Here is a 5,562-nt window from a genome sequence, read left to right on the forward strand (position 1 = left end):
AGGTGGCTGGTGGTGTGAAACAAAGGGGTTGTTCGGGCTGTAACTGAGAGTGGCATTGATGGTTGGCTGTGTTGGTGGTGGACTAGCCCTCCTGGCTGTTTGTTGGACAGGGTCAGTGGAATGGAAGTGAGTTTGGATGTATTCGCTTGTTCGTTCAAGTTTACTTTGTTCTGTTGAATTTGTTTCATCTAGCACAATGTAATTGTTGCTCTCTGTAACCGCTGACTCCCAGACAGCTGCTACGGCTTCAGCTTCTGCTGCTTCACGGCAGGTGGCTAGTGTCTCAATTTCAGTCTCTTTTTTAACTTTCTCTATCTTAGCTTTGGCCTCTTGCTGAGCATATTCGGCACGCACTTTTGCAGCTGCTGCTTTTGCTCGTGCGCGAAATAAAGCATTGGTTGATGAGGCAGATGAATGAAAGCTGCTCCCACTCCTGCTTGATTTATTAGATCTACTTTCCATCTTGACTCGAAGTTCAATGCTAATTTCTCAGTCTTTTCACTGTGTTGTCCTCACTGCAGTGTATGAACTGAAGCTATCCAACCAGTTAAACTCTGATGCAATAACCAGGAGTCTGTTCTGTAGTTAACATTTCACTGTTGTTTATCTGAAGAATCCAGCATTACATGGCAGAGTGAAAACTGTAACAAAACAAAGTTTGACTGTTTTTAACATAAAGCTCAGCTCCACATGAAGTCTCATTGAAGTCTCATTGTAAATACATGTAAATAAAAACGATCTTTTTAACCTATTTATTACATTCTCTTTCTAACATAAACTTAACTTAAACTATCAATATTTCAATTTAGCAAGGCATTCACTTACGACTTTGCTTCTAGCATCGTTCACGGAGGAATTCTTTGAAGTAGAAACCGATTTCAGTAGACAGGAACTGAACGTGAAGTAACTGATGACAAGGCAGGAAGTGGTAAAGAAAATACAGGAAACGGTATCAAAATAAAAGTGCTATTCTTTCTCAAAGTGTCAATATAAAAGTTTCTCTATATACATAGCCCTAATGGCGACACAGTAAGATTTCGATATAAATGCATGAATATACATAACGGTTACTTTACGAGTTGACTTTCAGTCGGAGGGCGAACATTTAACCACCTCGGCCCACCAACTAGCGGTTTTGGCTAATGTTTTTTTTTAGCTTCAAGGCAAGCTAACAGGCCGCCCTTCGTAAGTTTGTTTCAGATGTTGTGTGTGTATTTGTCATAATGTACAGTACTAAGTTATGGACAGACAAAGCAACTATTATTCCTGTGTAATTACCATTCTTGTCACTACTTCACTGCATATATTAAGCAGGAAACTGCCTTTGGTTCCCAAATATGAACATCTGTTGCCCTTCATACCCCACTACAGGCTTCACTGCCTGGGGAATCTGTGCTAGTTTACTATTTCCAACCTTGTAGCTAGCTAGCCAGCCTGGTCAGAATGGACAAAGGCAGCACATCTCAGAATCTTGTTACGACAATACGAGGCAAATGTGAATGGAGTAGTATTACATCGTTATGTGTAAGGTAAGACGTTAACATGACAAGGGTGAGATGAAGGATACTAAGGGCTAGCCAGACTAGAATAAAAGTTAACTAGGCCTACTACGAAAAGTTCATTCATAAACGTTTTGACGGTCTTTCGAATGGTTATCGGATTGTGTGCTTGCTTGCTTAAATATCATAAAGTTCGCCACAAAGTGATCACGAAATGATCTCCGTATTAATAACAGTTTCGTGGTTTGTTACTCGTTTGAATAAACGTATAGTTTTGACATCCCTTTCAAATGACACGCGGATATTTTGAATGTTTGTTGTACCACGAGCTATCACGAAATGATGCTGTATTTACCCTTAAACAAATTAAGCACTGTGCTGCGTTGTGCACGTCTGTTTCATAATCTGAGCTATCAGTGTTTCTTTGAAGCAAAGATGTATAGAATAGCACTGAAAGTCGGAGGTGTCATATTTGTTCAACCTGGTGTTAAACGTAATTTCAATTCTTGACCAGTGCATGTAAAGAAATTGAAAGTAAAACCAACTTGACTTGACTTGTCATTGGGTCTGATTTTAAATGTGCCGTATAGTTCAATGTGGGAGCAGGTTCACACACTAAATAAGACACTAAGGTCAAGCACAAGCAGATTTTTTTGTTTTTTTTAACAATTCTCAGAGCAGATTAGAGCAGACGTTTCAGGTTGCTGCCATCAGAGAGTAGTGACTTGACCTTAGTGTCTTTAGTGTGCTCCCACATTGAACTCTACTTTTTGGGTCCATGCACCTACTTATTTCTAAACATCTAGAGCGCAACAATACCCCTGCCTCCTGATGTGCCATATAACCTGTATCTCTCCAAGTGTGTGTGTGTGTGTGTGTGTGTGTGTGTGTGTGTGTGTGTGTGTGTGTGTGTGTGTGTGTGTGTGAGAGAGAGAGAGAATGTGTGCACGCAGATATAAGAAGTTGGGGTTGATGATCCACATGATGGTGATGGACCAGGACAGCTCTGGACCTCCTGACTGGCAGCTCCATCCTCAACCTCTCTTCCTGCCCTTCACACATGTGCAGGTAAGGCCAATTTTTAAAAACTCACTGTATTGTTTGAGGCAAAAGTAGGAGAAAAGGAGTGTGCGAGTGAGTAAGTGAGAACCCGGTCATTATACATGTGACCCTTAAAGGGCGTGTGTGTGTCCTAGAACCAAGACAGTGGCAGTGTGTGTCTGTCTGCCTTTGGTTAAGGGTATCTTTAAGATACTACCTTGTTGTGGTAACATAATTTTGCTATTTCTTACAGGCAGCCAGTTTTCTGAAAGATGGTTGATGTCAGTACCAACATGTTGTGATGGAGGCTTCCACCTGAGCTGAACACAGAAACTTGCACACAGTGGTGAGTAAATCACTGAATCTGTTTTGTTCTGCACTAGACCAATAAGTATTTCATACAGTAATTCCTTCATGTGCTGTGTTTATTTATAGCAGAACTTGTGTATAGAGGATAATACAAAACACTGGCACAGTAGTAGTGACCCCTGTACAGGCCAGAAGCTCTGTATCTCTTCAGCTTGGTGTTCTGCATTAAAATGATGGGTGTGATTTTTATGTAGTGTATTCTATGTATACCCTCTCGTGTGTGTGTGTGTGTCTGTGTGCATGTGTGCAGATGGAAGCAGTCGTTCCTGTTCAGCATCGATATGCCAGTAATGGGTTTGATGAGCCACAGCATGGGTATGGGCAATCAGCATCAGGACCAGGGCAGCTCACAAGGAGAACCTCCTGCCCTGCCTCGTCATCCTCACCCTCCCATCTCCCTGCTCTTCACACATGTGCAGGTGAGGCCAACCTCTAAAATGCACACTTGACTTGAGGCAAAGGGGGGAGAATAGGCCTGTGTGCGTGCCTGCCTGCGTGCCTGCCTGCGTGCGTGCCTGCCTGCGTGCGTGCCTGCCTGCGTGCCACACTTTAAGACAGTAGCAGTGTGTGGGGGGGGCGTGTGCACAAGCATATGCACATGGTCATGTCATGGTCATGTCTTTCTGTAGGTAGATAGGGGGTGCTTGTTTTTGTCTTTATTTTCATTCATAACATTAGCATGCCTTTTTTTGACAGGCACGCAGCCAGTTTTCAGAGGGAGGGCTGATGACACCAGCAACTTTGGTTCTGAACCTGATCAACCCAGCACCAACCACTGTGCCGCTCCTCCTCTTCCAACTGCACCACATGGCTCCACCATCTCAAAAAGGCACAGACACTACTCCACTTCCTGCGAAGGATGAGAGAAGAGAAGACCGCCCCACATCGGCACTCACCACCTTCTACAGGGGTGTCATTGAGAGCATCCTGACCAGCAGCCTCTCTGTCTGGCATGGCAGCCGTCAAGCTGAAGACTAGAAGGCAGTACAGAGAGTGTGGTGAGAACGGCAGAAAAGCTCATAAGATCACCCCTACCAGCCATTCCGGATCTGTACACTTCACACTGTTCCAAGAGGGCAATGAACATCATAAAGACACAACTCATCCAGCATACAGACTGTTCTCCCTACTACCATCAGGGAAGCGCTAGCCCAGCATGCGGTGCCGCACAAGCACACTGGGAAACGGCTTCTTTCCACAAGCCATCAGACTCCTCAACGCACTGAAGAAAACCACATGAATATTCCAAGGACACTGGAGAATATTTGATGAACACTTCTTTCACCATGCCACTTACACTTTACTCATTGCACCTTATATACAGCATCTTCATATCACCTGTATGATCTCCTCCTGCCGTGTGTGTGTGTGTGTGTGTGTGTGTGTGTGTGTGTGTGTGTGTGTGTGTGTGTGTGTGTGTGTGTGTGTGTGTGTGTGTGTGTGTGTGTCCACTGTGTTTGTGTATTTATTGTTAATGTTAATTTATTGTATGTTAATCTTCTTATTGCACACTGTTTGTGTCTCTGTGTGACTGTATGTATTGTATGTATCAGTCTGTATTTCATGTCAATGCATTATTTTTAGTTATTAGTTAAACTGCACATTGGAGACTGGTCAAACACAATTTCAAACTTTGTGTTAACCCTCCATAGATTTTTGTCAAAAAATGGAGTCTAATCTACTGTACTACACAGGCTATCAACAGACCACACAGTTGAGTGCTGTTTTATGCACTCTGAATATGAGGAGAAGGAGAGGTGACCTTTCACACTTCATAGTGTAAAAGTAAACAGAAATACATTTTCACATTTCATTCCTGTCTCGTTCACTTCTTTCAGCAATGTATGTGGCCTACATGCAGGGAAGCTGACAAGGGGGACAAAGGGGTCCGTTGACCTGGGCCCAGTGAGACGAGGGGTCCAGGAATGGGTCCTCATTACATTGTATGTAGTCTATGTATTGAGTGGGGGGCCCTTTCAGATGACTGTCCTGAGCACAGCCAAAGCTGTCAGCGGTCCTGATTATGTACGCACAAACACTGGTTATGATGGTAGGAAAAATGTTCTCTGTTTTCTGATTGCCTTTGAATTAAGACAGGCCAATCTGGAACCTCTCCTGGATAAAGAGGTAAGCTTCAATAGTGTGGTCACTCCTAAATCATAGACAGACATGGAGTATGGTAGGCCTATGGTAGGCTAATGAAGAAATCGTTTTTCTCCAATAAAACAAACAAATAGCCTATTGCTATTTCAAATACTATTTCATATATTTTTTCATTAATATCTGCTCTTTCCAAGCTGACCACATTCCCACATAAATGTGGTGAGGTGACACTCATTACTTTAAAAAGTCGGGAATGTGTTGCTGATGTTTTACATCGTTTCAAACTTTTCAAAGTAGCCTATATCATGTCTTACCAAGTGAACAACCTCGCCAAAAAGGGTTTTTTAATTATTATTATTATTCCGGGTGTGTTAATATCCTGGAAAGGATGTTTAATCATATAGCCTACACAGTGTTAACAGTGACCTCGATCAGAGATACTGTTGCTCCTTTAGAAACAATCTCTGCCTCGATACACACAGCTAGGTAAGGTAATGTCAACGTCGTCGTGTTGACATTTTGGCGACCTGATACGTTGCTATGACAAATT

At 42.8% G+C, this 5,562-nt stretch overlaps 1 long non-coding RNA gene across 1 annotated transcript; it reads left to right on the forward strand.

Annotated features, from left to right (window-relative positions):
* The first annotated feature begins 2,050 nt into the window (after nt 1–2,050).
* On the forward strand, nt 2,051–4,722 carry LOC134438391 (uncharacterized). Its single transcript, XR_010032565.1, has 4 exons — nt 2,051–2,567; nt 2,794–2,886; nt 3,160–3,328; nt 3,606–4,722. It is a non-coding gene; the product is annotated as an uncharacterized LOC134438391 (long non-coding RNA).
* The last annotated feature ends 840 nt before the right edge of the window (nt 4,723–5,562 follow it).

Source organism: Engraulis encrasicolus, chromosome 22 (genome assembly GCF_034702125.1).
Source record: "Engraulis encrasicolus isolate BLACKSEA-1 chromosome 22, IST_EnEncr_1.0, whole genome shotgun sequence".
NCBI classification, from domain to species: domain Eukaryota; kingdom Metazoa; phylum Chordata; class Actinopteri; order Clupeiformes; family Engraulidae; genus Engraulis; species Engraulis encrasicolus.